We start from the raw sequence: 19,736 nt of genomic DNA on the forward strand, positions 1-19,736 counted from the left end.
TTTTAAAAGGAGGGCAGGGGGAAATACTCTATACAAGTCCCGGCCTCCATTCACTCTGCTGTTCCACCATATTTTAAGGCATCTGGAGGGTTATGTAAGAACTTTTAGATTTTAGGAGCCAGACTTGCATCTCTTCCAGCACATTTAATTGTGTGTGTGTAGTTGTATGTTTGCACATACATGTATAGATTGATGATAGATAGATACACAGATACATAGATACCATACATAACATACATAACTGGTTTACCTATTATTACATGTAGGCAATGACGAAAAAAAAACTATATTTTTAAAAATATACAGGTGCTATTTTGTTCTAGGCAAAATTTGTTGGTATCTTAAAAGATTTTTTTCCCATTTAACTCTTGCTTGGGATCAGATGATCATCATATTCATTTATTTGACGATCTAGGGAATACATATTGTGTGATAGTACATTGTGCTAAGGCACTATGGCTATGTAAAGGAAGAGTATAAAGTACTTGCACTCACAGAAATGAAAGTCCGCAGATATAATCCATTCAGCGTAAAGTAGTAGGGGAAACAAATGAAATTTGTATCAAGGACTTGGGTTTTGTTTAGATACAGACATTAGCCAGCAGTGTGACATTGAGAGATTTATCTAACTTTGTTTTTTTTTTTTTTTTTTTTGTTTACAAACTCTGCAGTGAAAAAAGTATGGTAAATTACACTAGGGATTCTATATCTGGAAGATCCCTTCTATTTGTAAAGTTCTAAAATTTTAACATTAAATAAGACATACAAAATTGTCTCTGCCTAAGTAACAACAAAAGTTGATTGTTTTAAGACTATGTTTTGCCACTAAATGAACCATTTAGTTCTAGATTAATAATAAGTAAGGGCTTTCCATTTTTCCAAGTCAAATATATATATATATAATATATATAATATATATATATATATAATATATACAATATAAATATATATAATATATATTATATAAATATATATAAATATATAATATATATAAATATATATAATATATATATATATATATAAAAGTAGTAAACAAAAGTTAATTATATTTTAAACTGTGGTTTTATTTTTTTAAGTTTATTTGTTTTGAGAGAGAGTGAGTGAGGGAGGGCAGAAAGAGAGGGAGAAAATCCCAAGCAGGCTCCACACTGACAGCATGGGGCCTGAGGCGGGGCTCAAACTCATGAGATCATGACCTGAGCCTTAGTTTGACACTTAGCCAACTGAGCCACCTGGGTGCCCTAATGTGCAATTTTATTTTATTATTTATGTATTTATTTATTTTTTATTTCTTATATGAAATGTATTGTCAAATTGGTTTCCATACAACACCCAGTGCTCATCCCAACAGGTGTCCTCCTCAATGCCCATCACCCACTTTCCCCTCCCTCCCACCCCCATCAACCTTCAGTTTATTTTCAGTTTTCAAGAGTCTCTTATGGTTTGCCTCCCTCCCTGTCCAACTTTTTTTTCCCTTCTCCTCCCCCATGGTCTTCTGTTAAGTGTCTCAGGATCAACATAAGAGTGAAATCATATGGTATCTGCCTTTCTCTGTGTGACTTATTTCACATAGCATAACACTCTCCAGTTCCATCCACGTTGCTACAAAAGACCATATTTCATTCTTTCTCATTGCCACATAGTATTCCATTGTGTATATAAACCACAATTTCTTTATCCATTCATCAGTTGATGGACATTTAGGCTCTTTCCATAATTTGGCTATTGTTGGAAGTGCTGCTATAAACATTGGGGTACAAGTGCCCCTATGCATTAGCACTCCTGTATCCCTTGGGTAAATTCCTAGCTATTGCTGGGCCATAGGGTAGATTTATTTTTAATTTTTTTGAGGAACCTCCACACTGTTTTCCAGAGTGGCTACACCAGTTGCCTAATGTGTAATTAAAAAAAAAAAAAAAAAAAGGCCTACATCAGTAGGAAGAAGTAGAATTTCAAAGATATAAGAACCATCCGCATGTTTTTACAGTTCTAACAAAAGAACAAAATCTAAATATATATACAAAACCCTGCATAATAATTATAACTTAAAGAATTTAGATATGTTCATAATGCATTCCAAATTACAAGGTAGGAGTGCTGGATATAAAATAGTCCTAGGTCAGTTACTCACTAGGCAAATTAATTTGGGCAGCCCCTAATTTCTTATCTACATGGGTTTTAATATATGATCTTTTAGGTTCTTAAAATTAATGGCATGTGATATGCTATATATGGCTCATTCAAAGACTTCTCATTTGTACATCTCTGAATTTCCCTTGCTCTTATCCATGAGCTGCCATTTTGTAATTGCTATTGTTTGTGCACACATAACTCAGACACTTTTCTTGTCACAAACGGACAAATGCAAACCCTTAAGTTTCAGTCAACACATAATTTAAGAACCATTTGAAGCAGGAACATGAGTCTTGACTGTGATTTAAATACCTTCTGATGAAAATTTCTGGTCTAATAAATAAATTATCATTTTCAAATTTTGCACAATGAGAGTTAACAGCTTGGAAAAATTTTTCCCATTGACAGTAATGAAAAAGTTTTGTAAGAAATTTTGCATCTCAATTGCACAGAGAATATCTTCTGAAGAAGTATAAATAGGGTGACTCTAAGTATAAAAGTAATTTAGAAGAATTAGATTTCAAAAAAAAACATATTTTAGTGATACCTTATCCACTGTATTTACTAATATCTATATCAATAGCGTATATTTATATGTATGTCTAAATTTATGCAACTACAACTAAAGCAGCTCCCTTGAAAAATATAAAATATTGTAAATATACTTATAATTACTTCTTTGTTTTTTTAAAATTTGTTTTAATGTTTATTTTTATTTTTAAGAGAGAGAGTTTGAGCAGGGGAGGGGCAGAGAGAGAGGGAGATATAGAATCCAAAGCAGGCTCCATGCTCCTTGCTGTCATTACAGAGCCTGATGTCAGATTCCAACTCACAAAGTGTGAGATTGTTTGGGGCACCTGGGTTGGCTCAGTTGGTTAAGCGACCAGCTTCAATTCAGGTCGTGATCTCACGGTTTGTGAGTTTGAGCCCCACGTTGGGCTCTGTGATGACAGCTCAGAGCCTGAAGCCTGCTTTCGATTCTGTGTCTCCCTCTCTCTGTCCCTTCCCTGATTCTGCTCTCTCTCTGTCTCAAACATAAATATTTTTTAAAAGTTTAAAAAAAATGTGAGATTATGACCTGAGCTGAAGTCAGACACTGAACTGTCTGAGCCACCCAGGCACCCCCTTATAATTACTTCTTAATGAAATGTAGGTCATGTTTTAATTGACAGAACTATTTTTTTCTTTTGTACTACATGTATGAAAATGATGTGTTTTACAATTGATGGCATCTTTGATTTCGTAAGATACAATAAAATTACATTATAAATTAAGGTTATTTATGTAAAGATCCTTGGTATTATTACTATTAGTAATAGAATTTTGCTTCAACATCGCTCAGAAACAAAAATGATAAGTTAATATTAAGGTGAAACCAGATATTGGGGCCAATAAGGTGTGTTGGGGTTGTTGAGTGCTTTTATATTTAAAAAGATATATATGACAGAAAAATAATTTATGGAACCAAGTGTAAAAAAAATGACTGCATCACTAAGCAGAGAATAAATGGATGTGACATTGATGGGAATTGCTAAATTTAATTTCTCATAAATTTAAAAGCTATCTTGTGTTTCTTTCCTTCTATTTATTTGTTTAATATACAGAATAATATTAGAATACCACAGGGGGATTGGAGAGATATATAAGAAAAATCATATGTAACATCAACACTAATATATTGACTTATTTACTTACAAAGGACATATTAGTATTTATTATGTATTATGTTCTAGGTGCTGGAGATTTAGCAACAAACAAAACGGATGAAAATGTCTGTCCTTATGAAGCCTGTATTCTAAAAGGGTCAATAAACAAATAAATAAGTGTGGAATATATATTAAACACGGCAAATGCTCTGATAGAAAATAAAGAAGAGGAAAGGGAGCTCTTTGGACAGTATTTTTAATAGAGGGTAGTCAGGGATGTTCTCTAATAAGGGGACAACAGAAAAGAGAGACCTGAAGTATGAGGAGGAAGATATTTGACTCTCAGATGCAAAAGTGTCCCAAGCAGACATGTCTAAAGATGCTTTGGTATAAGAAGATGCTTTGATAAAAGAGTTTTGAGAAGTTGGCCTACAGTCTGGCATGGTTCTCCATCCTAAAATTTATTTAGATGTGAAGCCAGATGATTCAACTCACTAATCAGTAAATATAAAGTAAATTTAGTGCTCACATCAAGTTAATGATTTTTGGGAAGGGTAAAGCTCACACAGGAGTCTGAAGAGGAAAGGAGGTGAGGGCTAGCTTCAGATTTTTACTGTGGGCAGGGGTTGAAACTGGAATGGGGTTTATCATGGGGGCCAGAGGTTGTGCTGTTTGAAATTCCCACCAGCCTGCAGAGGCAGAGAGCACTCATGGGTGGTCCACCTAAGTCACAAAGGTAATGTGATGCAGTGTTAGAACCAAGAGAGAGACAGGGGGACCCTACTTAGGGTCAAACATCAAAGACAGAGTAATGTTCTTTGTCAAAGGAAATCAATCTAATTTCAAAGCAGGTATAAAACACTTTATCAACATAATATCCCAAAAATATTAAAATATGAAAGATTTATAAACACTGTAGAGTAATGAATGACAAGAGATTTGTTACATAAAAATGTTACAAAGCGCACTTGGGCGGCTCAGTCGGTTAAGCATCTGACTTCAGCTTTGGTCATGATCTCGCGATTGGTTAGTTCAAGCCCCGCATAGGGCTCTGTGCTGACAGCTCAAAGCCTGGAGCCTGCTTCAGATTCTGTTTCTCCTTCTCTCTCTGTTCCTCCCCTGCTAACTCTCTGTCTGTCTGTCTCTCTCTCAAAAATAAATAAACATCAAAAAGACCCTTTTTAAAAATATCTTAAAAAATGATAGGAATACTAGTCATTGGGGTTAATGAATAAAACTGCATAGTGTTTCCATGTTTCAAACTGTTCTGCATTTTTAACAATTCAAGACTGTCCAATTATTTTTAAATTTTTTTTTGTCTTTAGCAGCTGATATCCAAATGGTAGCCTCTAGCACCTCTCAAATAATGAGAAGAAATGTAGTAGTAAGTTAATACATGCATTTACAGATATGTAAAATTTTCTGAAAATTTACAGATCGTTAGTAAAGAAGTCACCAAACTAGGGCCTATGGGCTAAATCCAATATGCCTCCTGTTTTTGTAAATAAACTTATAATGAAACACAGACAGGGCCATTTGTTGAGGTATTGCCTGGGGCTATTTTTGTGCTATAGTCATGGAGCTCAATAGTTATGACAGAGATCTTATGATGTTCAAAGCTTAAAATATTTACTATCTGTCCCTTTACAGAAAAAGTTGGCCAACTCCTAATCTTGTTTTATTAATTTGATATATGCCATTAATTCATAACGGTGTAGAAGCATAATCACCCTAACATGCAGAATACTGAACTCACAAATTTTAAAAGTTTTGTAAAGAAATGTAGGAATTTCACATTAGAATGTTCAGGGAATTCTGCTAGTAAGATACATCCTATAGTTTATAGAGGAAAAAAAAAAACACAGAATTACATCATAAGCAAAATCCATTTTTAAATCAATACATTAACTACTTCATAGTACTTAACAGACTTGTCCCATGTCCAGATCTAGAAAAATTGAATGGATGACCATTATATTATCAGAAGAGTTTCTTTCTCCTAAAAGAAAATGTTCATTAAAACGAATGTTCATCAAAAACTTTTGATAGTCATGGGTATTTAGACAGCTTTTCTTTCTTTGATTTCATATTCATCTCAGTGAAACTCCTCTGCTATTAACTGTTCTTTAGAAGGACTTTCCTTAGGAAATAAAAGCCAAAAAAATACTAAGCAGTAATAGTATAACTTAAGATGAAAGAACAAAAAATCTATATATCAGATAACATAGCTCCCTCCATATCAGAATTTTCTTGTCAACCTTACACTAATCATGGTCAATCTTTCTGCAAATTATCTTCATGTCTCTCTCTCTCTGTCTCTTTCTTTCACTCCATTCTTCTCTCTCTCCTTCTTTCTCTCCTTTCCTCTTTATCTCATTCTATCTCCCTCTCCTCTTTTTTTCCCTTCTCTATCATTCCACCATTGATCTCTCTTTTCCAACCCTATCTCTTTCTTTACCTTCTTTGCTAATCCCGGAAATAGTGGAATCAGCACCACAGGTGCCCCAGCATTCTAGAAACAAAAGAAGACTAAGAAGTAATTATGCTTCAGACTGTACTTCTTATGATGATGACTCTGAATGTGAATTAAACTCTGATTGATCCCAGCCATTTCTGGGATATTAAGATTCTCCCTCCCCACAAAAAAAATAAAAATAAAAAAAATTCTAGAAAATCATACAAAACAGTTTAACAAGAAAATGGAAAATGATTATTACTGAAACATACCATAGCCTGGTTACCTCTCTATTTCCATCTACCATTAAGTTCATTCCTACCCTAATTTCTTCCTTGATTCTATACACCACACAGACAATGCCTTTCATAATATTAATTATATCATTTGATATTGAAATTAATGTTTGTATCTTAAGTTTTGTGTTTTTTTAAATTTGTAAGTATGTATCTATACTTTGATTATTTTATATTTATATAAAATAGCTATTATGTTATATAAAATAAATATTATATAAAGTAGTATATTTATATATAAATTTATACTTACACATTTATATTATATAAAAATGTATTATATAAAATAGCTATACAAATTAGCTATTATACAAATATTATACAAAATAACTCCTATAAAACAAATGCTGTGCCTCTTCTGCTCCTTACTCTATCCCTAGCTCCAAGTTCAATGCCCTAAGTGATTTGTTTGTTTAATTTTTAAAAATGCATTACAGGAGTCCTTAATGATATGAAAAGTGTATTAAAGCATTCCACACGATGGGATATATGATCCCTTATGATAACAAAGGGAAAACATAAACGGTGAAATCTGAAAAGGATGACTTTAGAGACACATACATCAGGGAAGGAGCATGTGAGGTGTTCATCAGAGTTGCCAAATGAAAGAATTGATCCGAAAACATGTCCCTTTCTATATCCCCTTGTACATGGATCGGCACATAGACTAGGTATTTCTTTTGATCACTTTCTGGAAAATGTTCAAATATTATAAATTATCTCCTTATCCTTTACTGCAAATTTAGTGCCAGTCATAAATCTTGTTTGTTTTTGCTTTTTAAAGAAATATGTGCTTTCAGTCTCTTAGTCTATTATTCAAATAAACTTAAGCGAAGGCCACAGCAATCATCTGGGTAGTTCCATTTAGGTAGTTTTTCAAGCTGGATCATTCAGGTCAAATACAAATGTTTTTCAATCATGCAGGGTTTTTTTTTTTTTCCTCCTCGATTTAATTTCCTCATCATTCCACTTCACATTGCCTATGTAAATTAAGCTGTCGTGCTGTAAACCACAGTTCCCCCTTGTCTATCTCCTCAGTAACAGCTTCAAAGTACTAAAAAGCTAAAATAGCTACAAAAGAACAATTAATTTGTGCAAAATCACAGAGGCACTGTAGGTATTAAAAACACTACAATAAGGCTTTTATCAGCCAGCTAAACTGCACAGCATTAAGCTCAAAACTAATAGGGCTGAACATGCAGCACAATGATGAGGATGATAAAGGAATGTCAAGGACATGCAGAGAACTGGGGTAACATGATTTAGAAGTGATGCAGTTATTTCAAATAAGCATCTATATAAGCACATATGAAAAATGCTGATCTGTTGGGAAAGGCAAGCTTAGACCAGTAAGTAAATTTTCATCTATTTTTGGAGAGAGTCACATTTTTATGGAAATTACTGTTGAAGATTCTGATAATGCACCCTGGGGTTGTTCAATGTATACTTGTTGATTGGCGATTGGCTGACAATTTGATATTTAAAAACTCAAATCTCTGAACTGTAAAAAAGAAGAATGGCAGATTCTATCTAAAACCGCTTAAATGTTAACATTAAAACATAATCAGGAGTGCCACTGCCTCCTATGGTAAATAGAAATGGAAACAATTATTTTCATCATCAATTGTTTATTTAATGGCTGCTCTTATGACAAAACTGTGTTAGGTGCTATGAGTTGGAAAAGAAGTTAAGCTATTGTTGTAATTTCCAAGTAAACACATTAAATGCTTCCCGAACTAGATAGAGAAGAATGAATTTCTACTTGTGAAGTAAATACAGTGGAGGCAATAGGACCTAGAGGGAGGAATGATTTTATATCATAGATACTCTAGGGATATATACCTTTATTTATTTTGCAACCAGATATATCTAGATTTAAATCCCAGGCCTTCCATTAATGTACTGTGAGATTTTATGCCAGTTATTCTTTCTCTTTGAGATGAAGTTTCTAAACTGGAAGTTAACTGAGTGGATCAGTCAGTTAAGCGTTAGAATCTTGATCTCAGCTCAGGTCTTGATCTCAGGGTTGTGAGTTCAAGCCCAGTGCCGGGCATGAAGCATACTTAAAAAAATAATAATAAAAATAAAGAAAGAAAAAAAGGAAAGCAAAACTAAATATAAACTGGAAAATGGGAAGAGTGAAACAGGCCTCACAGAGCTGTTATAAAGAGGAAACAATAAAAATGCTTTAACTGTGTAGTACATAGTAGGCATCAAAGAATATAAGCTTAGTTTATCTTTCCCAAAGATGTCTACCTATAGCAAATTATGCCTACTATACTTGTTTTGTGTTCAATAAGGAATCATTTGGTCTAATGTCTTTAGTTTACAAATGTGAACATTGAGATTCAATAGCAGACATCTGAGATTCCCTCTGAAAAGGAACACTGTGTACAGAGTGCCCTATAAAGAATCAATAAATGTTGCAATGCTTTTCAGAATATTAGATCCTAGACTCTAGCTAAGTATAAGAGAATACTACCATACCAGCCTTTTGTTTTTTCACTTGTTATTTCACTTCTTATTCTGATGTCATACTTCAAGAAAATCTGATTGATTTATTACTTAGATTTGCATGCTTTCATTATAATGTGGGCACATGTCAAATATCCATTTGCATATAATATAATTCATAACTTAATATAAATAAAAGAGTCCCAAGTTTATTTAGACTGACTTATGTAAAACACAGTGGGGAATTACGAAAAGTTATTTGTCTAACATTAGCTCTTCAATAGCAGAAAAATATATTTTATAAATGCAAGATATTCCTATCCAGAGCTTGTAGAAAGCTCACTGCTGTTTGTGATAACTGCATTGTGCTAATTCCATGTATATTATGAGCATTTTTCATTAAATCTGTGATGTGCAATTAGTAAAATTTCCAAACTAATGGAAAAAATTAACAGAGGCTTCAATTTCACACATTATTCTAGATACACAGTTCAAGCTTTTCTACTGAGCATTTTCCTTTATAAATTCCCAAACCTACCAAAATGATGGGGAAAAAAATGTAAAGATATACCTTCACTCATATTCACACATTTTTCCTATTGCTCTATTTCTCTAATTGTTTGCTGAATCATTTGAAGTTTTTGCAAACATTTTGAGAACTTACTCCCAAATATTTCAGCATATAAGTTATATACTACTTTTTAAACAGACCCAGGAAATTTATCATTGATTCAATAATATTACCTAATAAAGAAACCGTAGTCAAAGGATCCTTTGGAACTGTTTTTAAATTCACATAGAAAATTTTGCTCCTGTACCTAAGGTTTTCCAAACTTAGGAGTGTCACAAATACACTGCGTTTTTATCATTGAAATGTACAATATTAACACCAAATATTATAAGGTTTGTTTCAAATTTCAGTTATTTAGCTTATTGTAATATTTCCTAAAATGACAGTTTATGTAGATAAGTGAATCTTTTAAAAATATATTTAGTGTTTGTTTATTTTTGAGAGAGGGAGAGAGTGCAAGCAGGACAGGGTCAGAGGGAGAGGGTCAGAGGGATAGGAACACACAGAATTTGAAGCAGGCTTCTGGCTCCAAACTGTCAGCATGGAGTCCGACGTGGGGTTCGAACTCACCAACCATGAGATCATGATCTGAGCTGAAGCCAATGCTTAACCGGCTGGGCCAGCCAGTTGCCTCTAAAGATAAGGGAATCTTGAACTGATCACTCCACTTAATAATTCAAGGAAGTATAAGGATGTATGATGCAACTGTGAGTAAAACAGAGAATGGTATGCTACATAGTCATATACATCTTTATAGAGATCGTTAAGTAGCTTTGAAATCATAATTTGAAATTCTGTACCCTAAATGTATAGAAAAAGTTTCTTGCTTTCCCATATGGATACTTTAATAGTTAATAATACCAAAAACCAATAGTAACGTTCACTTTTTCATCCTACAAAGATGAAATATGAGCACAAGAGAATCCCCAAAAGTTTAAGTAATATTAAAATTATCCTTAGAGGCTTATAAATGTACAAAAGAGATTCCATTATTAAGATAACTTTAGTCTTGATGGTACATCAGGAAGCTAGCCATCAGTAGACTATTTGGAGCACTAATACTTTAGATATATACCCTATATATTTCATCAACCAACTATGTTAGAAACATTTATATAATGGACTACAATATTAAGCATCCAACTACAGAAGAGATTTTTTTTAGACTAGCAGAACATTTGACAACATATTTACTTGATTTTCAAATGTATATATGTAATCAATAAATATTGAGTATCTTCCTTGTCCATTACATGAAACCAGGTGATAGAGGGTATACAAATATGAATTAGATACCTTAACTGTCTCAAGATACAAAAATCTCAAAAAAGAAAAAAAATGAGATCAAAATGCATTAAGTAGCTGAGACAGAATCTATGCTACTTCTGGGAACAAATTTCTTCAATTTGTTAGTGTCATAGTTATATTATAGAAAAGAGAAGTTGAATAATTGTTTAATACGAAAGCACCATGATCCAGAGAAGGTCCAAAATGCTAATTTCCCTAACACCCTTCATGTTTCAGATCTTAATGTATAATTTTGAATTACATAATGAATTGCAAATATAGTAAAATTAATATTTTTACTGTCAACAGACATTTAAGGCCTGGGTATTATACATTAATTTAATATTTATTCAACTCGACTATGCTTTAAGGTATTTTCTATACATTGTGGATAAAATGTGGATCGAATGAGAGACCCAACTGTTTCAATTAGAAAGCCACATGTCGGACTTGACATGATAGGAACGATAAAGAAGGATGATCCTGAGGGGTGCCTGGGTGGCTCAATCAGTTTAATGTCTGTCTCTTGATTTCAGCTCAGATCATGATCTCAGGACTGTAAGATTGAGCCCAGTGTCAGACTCTGCACTGGGCACAGAGCCTGCTTAAAAGTCTCTCTCTCCCTCTACTGCTTGTATGCTCTCTCTCTCTCTCTCTCTCCCTCAAGAAAAAATAAAAAAATAAAAAATAAATAAAAGGGCCATCCTGGGACTACAGTAGTGCCTTCCATAAGGCGGCACATGGAGATTGTTCCTTTGTAAATGGACTTAGAGAATTACTTACAAAATTCTGTATTCCATTGACTATAGAAAAAAATGTATATGTGGTATATTGATTATAAAAAATTCTGTATTGATACTGTATTCTATTTACTCTGCAAACCAATTAGTTCAGTGGAAAACAAAGCGGAGACTCCATGAATTCTGATGCTGAGGGAAGTATAGATCATTAAAACCTATTTAGTTTGTCCAATGAATTTTCAAAATGGTTGATACTCTGATAATTAAACCTATGTATTAGTTATATTCTATTCTTCCATGGCTCTCCTACAGTAACTGGATGATATTAATTTAGTGCGGGCTGACTTAAAATGGAAAAATGAGTCTTTTATTTTCATTTCCAGGTGTTAGCTTGAAGCATAAAGGGTAAAGGAAAACTGCGAGCTTCTGTAATTTGTAGGAACAGAATATCAAAGGATTGGGTTTCAGGGAAGTGAACATATCAGACAAGCCTTGGGAAATTATGAATGAAGCATGGGAGAAAATAAGCTGTAATTAAGCTTCTGAAGCTTCTCAATAAAAAGTAAGAAGATATGAGTGGAGGAGCATCACCTCCCTTTCTCCATTTCTAGCTTGTCATCCCCCCTAGTCTGTTATACATTCACCATTCAGTGACAGTAATCCTACACTAGACGAGGCCAGTGGTACTGAGCACAGAAGAAAAACAAAGCAGAGCCTTTTCCCTCTGAACAAAGGGCGGGCAACTAATGGGGAGTATGGCACACCTTTGTGTCAAAGGTAAAATGGGCTTGGCAGGAGAGGAACCGAGAGAGATTGGATACATTTCTTGGACTGCACAATGACTGGACAATCCCCAAGGAAAATCTAGGGTTTATGAGTGTCTTTTTCATGAAGAAAATTTGTTTATTTTTTGCTGCACATTATTCATTTTCCTGATGGTAGAGAAACCAGAGGTGCTGTCCACAGAGACACTTTGAATTGAGTGAGAATATTACAGATAACTTAGTGGACACGTTAACAGAAAAGAAAATACCAGTGATATTCACACTGTTCTGGGTCTTAGCATGAGAGTGTTAATTTCCTGGGCCTTGATTGCAACTACTATTTTTAATTGAAAATTCAAAGATCTCATACCCATATATTCCTGTGGTGTGTCACTGATCCAGACACAAGGCTAAGTAAATGTATATGGATAAGATGGCAACTAGGTTTTGGTGAGAAAAAAGACTTAAAAAAGCACAATACTCTTGAAAAGAAATTAGAATTTTATGTGAAAATGGAACAAAACATTCTTATGTAAGAGAAGAATTTCGTACCATGGACATGTTACTGTTACTATCCTTACATTTTTGTTTCTTTTTACTTCCACACATACAAAGAAAACAAAAACTATAAAAAATTTGTAGTCATTCAAATATTAGATTAAAATCTCAGCTTCTCCATTTTTTAACAACACTGAGAAAATTACACGGATCATTAGTTTCCTCTTCTCTAAACCTGGGAAAATAATGTACTAATACTCAGGTAAAGAATCTAGCATGGTGTTTGGTAGGGTCCGGTATATTTTATCTTCTTTTCTTTTTTTTTTTTTTTAATTTTTTTTTTAACGTTTATTTATTTTTGAGACAGAGAGAGACAGAGCATGAACGGGGGAGGGTCACAGAGAGAGGGAGACACAGAATCTGAAACAGGCTCCAGGCTCTGAGCTGTCAGCACAGAGCCCGACGTGGGGCTCAAACCCACGGACCGTGAGATCATGACCTGAGCCCAAGTCGGACGCTTAACCCACCGAGCCACCCAGGCGCCCCTCTTCTTTTCTTTGAAATTGTTGAAAATTACTCCCTGCATAAATATTCATTGAAAACTTAATACAAGACTAGATAATAAAATGGATTCAAATAAGTGTATGGAGAAACAATGACTGTACATACAATGTTAACACAAAGCAAGCAATACAAGACTAAACACTAAATTTATGGTTCTTCTAGTAGTAGAAGTGTAATGCGTGAGTGATTAAAGTAGCATAAGACAATATGTAATTAAATAGTGATATTTCAGTAAATATAGTAGTAAATTGTTGTATATTACTTATTTAAGGAGTGCAAAGAAAATGGAGAATAATGGCAACTGTACTGGTTAGGAAATATTTCATGGAGATGTCAAGTCTTGACGGAAAAAAAAAGGAGTGGGACAAAGATAATTGAGAAAAAACCAGCTTTATGACTGAGAAATCAAAGTATGTCTCCCAAAAGCAAAAACAAACTCACAAGATTCAGTGGCCATGTAACACCCAGTCAGAAGTGTTTTTATTAGTTCTCTCTTCACAAATGGTATGACCAATAATAATAATCAGACCAAATAATCAAAAAATATATGTGGTAAGACATTATATTTCTATTTTATTAACATTAATGTTTTTTTTGTTTTTATAAACTCTCATTATAGACTTGCTCCAGAGGTTTTCCTAAATATTTATATTCTTGCCTGAACTCTTGGGGGTCCAAGTCAAACTGAATAACAATTATCAAGGTATAGCTTTAGAAGGACTCACCCATAGAGCTTAACTACATTTTTAATTTTTTTTTTAATTTCCCATTATATTTTTCATATGTTAAAAATTTGTAGGGGTGCCTGGGTGGCTCAGTCAGTTGAGCGTCCAACTTCGGCTCAGGTCATGATCTCACAGTTTGTGAGTTCGAGCCCTGCGTCAGGCTCCCTGCTGGAAGCTCGGGGTCTAGAGCCTGCTTCTGATTCTGTGTCTCCTTCTCTCTCTGCCCCTCCCTGGCTCACACCATGTCTCTCTCTCTCTCTCTCTCTCTCTCTCTCTCTCTCAAAAATAAACATTAAAAAAATTAAAAAAAATTGTAAATAAGACAATAGTGTCATAAACCCTCATCACTCAGCTTTCATGATTACCATTATTTTGAAAATTTTCCTTCAGTTACTATAATTATTTCTTTTTTAATTTTTTTTTGCTATTTTAGTCCTAAAACAAATCCTAGATATGGTTTTATTTTGCCCATACATATTGAATCATTTCCAAAAAAAAAAAAACTTTAAAAAACAATCTCACAAGTTATTGCATTCAGTATAATTAATAATATTTGCTCAATGCTAAGATTTTGATTCTGTTCAAATTTCTGTATTTAGTTCGTAAAAATTTATTTTTTGTACTTGATATTTGAATCAAAATATGAACATGTTTATGTTTGATTAATATATTCTTTTTTTTAGTTTGTTGTTTACATACAACTAACAAAATTGTAAGATATTTAAAATATACCAAGTGGTGACTTATACACATGTACATTGTAACAGTATTCCCCCTCTTGAGTTAATTAATACATCATCACCTCACATATTTACTTCTTTCTTTCATTTTCAGTGGACTATATTTAAGTTGTACTTTCTTTGCATATTTTAATTATAAAATACAATGTTATCAACTATAGTGACCATATTGTACATTAGATCCTCAGAATTTATTCATCTTATAACTGAAAACGTCTCTCTTACCAACCGCCTCCTATTTCCCCTACCCACTAGTACCTGGCAGCTACTTTTCTACTCTATTTGTAGAGTTCAACTTTTTTTTTTTTTTTTTAATGCCATATGTAAGTGATATCATGCAATATCTGTCTTTCTCTTGCTGGTTTATTTCACTTAACATAATGTCCTCCTGGTTCATCTGTATTGTTGCAAATGACAAGATTTCCTTTTTTTTAAGGCTGAACAATATTCCATTATATACATAGAGAATATATGTATATCACATTTAGATATATTCACATTTCATTTACATGATATGTAATATAAAATCTGGATATATAGAGAGAAGAGAGAGAGAAAGGAAGGTAATCACTTTTTGATCCTTTCATGTATATTTTGCCACATAACTTGGCTATTATGAATAATGCTGCAATGAATATGGGAGTGCAGCTACATCTTTGATATAATGGTTTTGTTTCCTTTGACTATATACCCAGAAATGGGATGAACCTCCATATTGTTTTTTTATAGTAACTGCACCAATTGACTTTTCTACCAACAGTGCACAGAGCTTTACATACCCCCGCCCCCGCATTTATCTCTTGTCTTTTCAATAATAGCCACTCTAACAGGTGTGAGACGATATTGTGATTTTGATTTTCCTGACGATTAGTGATATTGAGCATCTTTTCCGGTACCTGTTGGCCATTTGTATCTCTTCTTTGGACACACCCAATGATTTTTGTCTCCTTCATTCTAAAACGGATTTCTCTCCCCTAAACTTTTATGCTATGTATTAGTTGAAGAAGATGGACAATTTGTTCTGCAGCATTTGGCTGATTTCAACTCTATGGTGTTTTCTAGCATATACCTCGGCCTTTTATATTTCGTACAAACTGCTGGTTGATTCTAGAAGCCTTATTAATATTATATTTCTTCTTTTGGGAAAAAAAAAAAACTTTGTGTCAACAGTTCTGTGTATGTTGCAGCAAATCGGGTGGCCCATAGTCTCTGATTTTCTAACATTTACTCATGTTAAATGTGATCAGTGAGTTCTGATGTGGTCATACTGATTCATTCATTGTTCTCTGTCACAACATATCCAAGCTGTTTTGCTAATGACCAGTGTGTTTGTGTAGGTCATTTCCTTAGGTGTTGTAAATGATGATTTTCTATCACTGCTTCTGCAATTCTTACCTTTAGACCCTCATTTAAGAATTATCACTCATCAGCTATAGTTACCCTGAAATTGAGATGTATGTGAAATGCATTTATTTTATTTGTTTTTTAGAATAACTAGTTGCATATGTTTTAATGATTTACAATTAACATTCTGTTTGACTCTCCAATTGTCTAAGACTGGCCAGTGACTACTGCTTCAAGTTGGCACCTGTGTTCTTTTAGGGACCTTGATATTTTCTATGCTTTCTGGAAAACAAAATGCCCAGGCACATCTTGTCTATTTCCTGACCAAGGAAATATTTCCATTTCTCCAAAGAGCTCTTGTTCTTTTAATCACATTTAAAGATCAACAATCTGAAGACTCCATGTGTTCATTGTTACTGGTTTGTCATGATTTCAGAACATTTAAAAAGACAGAGCCAGGAAATAATTACTATTTAGAAAAATAGAGAAAACATCATGTATTTAATATATATTTTTTCATAATCCCAGTTTAAGCCTCATTAATTTCTTCTATTTTTATTTGTATTTATTTTGCTTACACACAATTTTTTTTTCTCTTAAAGACTGTTCCAGCATTCCTACTTGCTTTAACCTATATTTATATTTAATATCTCAAAATATCATCGTTCTTACTAAAAGGAAGACTAAGATACAGTTTAAGATTCTTTTGATACTTGTTCTAGTTTGAATCCCAGTAAGAATATAGAGTCATTTGAAATAATTTGTATCTGTCTTGTTATAACATCAATTTGATTTAAAAGTTACATTCACTGGTTTCAATTTACTTTCAACTAAAAGTTGAAAGTAAGAAAGGGTTGTTTTAGAAATCATCAAATTGGTGAGGGCAGAGTTTTTTCCATATGGGATTAGAAATTTATTCCACTTATGAATTTTTCTTTGTGATTCTCAATTCTTTCTCCAGCATCACTATTATGGACTTACAGAAATGCCTAATTCATAGCTATAGTGTTGATTCCTTTTAATAAAGTAGTTTGGAAAATACCCTTATATTCTGAGGTATTTGAGCATACTATGTCACTAGTTTTATTGAAATATTTTGTTCTCTGTTGCCAGCTTAATTGCTCTGTTTGTTTCTGTAGGGAGATTTGGAGAAATTTAGAAACACAATTGAGGGGGACCTGGGTGGCTCAATTAGTTAAGCGATTGTCTGACAGGCTCAGGTCATGATCTCGCAGTTTGTAGGTTTGAGCCCTACATTGGGTTCTATGCTGTGAGATTTGGATCCTCTATCTCCCTCTCCTACTGCCCTTCCCTGGTCTCTCTCTCAAAAATAAATAAAGATTAAAAAAAAAAAAAAAAGAAACACAATTGAATGAACATTATTCCCCAACTGCTCACTTACTTTCTAAACTACAGTGGTACATTACTCGTTCAAATCTAGCTTTCAATCCAAGATGTCATCAGATCTTTTCTCTTACATTTCTTTAGGAAAGTACTCCTGAAGAATTTCAGTTTGGAGTCAGCAAAATGGGTTTTGATTTCTGGCTACGTGACTTGCTTGATGTAAGAATTTGAATGTTTGATGTAATAATTGAATTAAAAAAATCAGAAACTTCAGTTACCTTTTCTAAGAAAGGTGTTAATTGTACCTACCTCAGAGAGGAAGGGATAGATTAATTAGTGGCTTAGAGTGCTAGCCACAATGTTGAGACATGGATATTTTCCTTTTATCGCATTGTGATTTAATTTTCTGTTCATGCACATTTCAATTGTTAATGACATCAATTAAGAAACAATTTCTATTTTTCTTTGTAAACACTGAACCTAGGGAATAAATTCCCTAAGAGAAAATTGTCTGGTATCCACAGATATTGAAAGAAGACATTTGGTTTATTTCTTTTCAGTAAAATGTTTACCAAGTGCATGTTGTCTAATAGCAATTCCATCACAAAATTTCTGACAGCAAGCCATCAAAAAATCTAATCATGTTGGCTAAAGAGTGTGGTTTCATTGAAACTATTGATCACCCATTTCTCTCAAAGTACGTATGCTGATTTGTCATACCAGACAAATACAATTTTAAAATAATCACTCAAAAAGAGTAGAATATGTTTGTGTATGTAATATATACTTGCAGCAGATATGTGTAGTACTTGACTTTAAAATATAAATTCCTAGAAATTGAGGGCCATGTTGTGTGTATTTTCTGTATCACTCTTAACATATTGTGAGAGATCAATAAATACTAAACCAACACATTGTGCTTCCACAGAACTAGACATGAATTCATAAAGTGACAATAGAAGCACCAGGCAAAATATCTCATTTGGAACTAACCATATAAAGAGGCAATAGGGAACAGATTAAAGGGCACAGCTGTCTCATTCCACAAGTTTAGTTGGAAAATAGCCCAGAGTATATGGGAATATGTGACTGTATATCTTTCCTATAGACTCATCCCTTCTGGGCTCCACAGGGTTTTACAACAGTACCTTTCCTCTTCACTGCATATCTGTGATGCTCACACATTGGCAACGTTTAGTTCTTCTACTTATTGAACTAAAATTTTAGTGTGACACTTGTTCCCTCAATGACTAATGAAGAGTCAGAAAAACATACACCACATTCAATTCAGTTCCACACAACCTTGGGTTGATTATTTTCAACATGATAGCAGAGAAGTTTAAGTAAATAAAATACATCGTCTACATTTTCTTTAAATAGTATTTTAAAGATTTGTTTCACCTAGTAAAGCTATATCTTTAGTCTTGAATTGCATTCAGGTGCAACTTATATGTTCTCAGTTATCACATATCAGCAGGAAACTGGGCATTTAAAATTATTATTATGTATGCATTGTGTTTTCAATATGTTACATATTTACTTTTAGCATTATAGAAAATATAAAAATATTACAAACAAAGGATTTAGGCTTTTCTACCACTCTATGAAGCAGAAAAAACTGTTTTTTCTCAATACAGAGATGAAAATTTGACCCTAAGAAAAATAATGCAATTTGCATAAACTCATAGTAGGCAAGGGTAAGAAGCCCGGCCAGAACTTGGCTCTCTGGGCTCTATTCTGGCACACATTTCAAAACAATACATTGGTTTAACTTATTATTATTTAGTTATGTATTGAGTGCCTACTATGTGTCAAAAAAAGCTTTTCTGCTAAAAATGACAAACAATAGTTACTTCCTTCTTGAGCTCTGTAACGTAATGACATAATTATACAATTAATGTAATCACAAGATATGTTACGTGCAAGAAAAGCAATACACGGGGTGAAACATAGGACACCAGAAAAGGCCTGTATGCATAAGGTTGCCTGATAGAGGGAAAACAAAAACAAAAACAAAAACAAAATAACACGAGTCAAATCTAAATTTCAAATAACCAGGATTTTCTATTAGTATATTTATGTCCTGTATATTTATGTCCAATAAATTGTATATTTATTTTGTATATTTTATTAACACTGTAAAATATTATTTAACTGAAGTTCAGATTTAACTGA

This window comes from Panthera uncia, chromosome C2, assembly GCF_023721935.1.
Source record: "Panthera uncia isolate 11264 chromosome C2, Puncia_PCG_1.0, whole genome shotgun sequence".
NCBI lineage: Eukaryota > Metazoa > Chordata > Mammalia > Carnivora > Felidae > Panthera > Panthera uncia.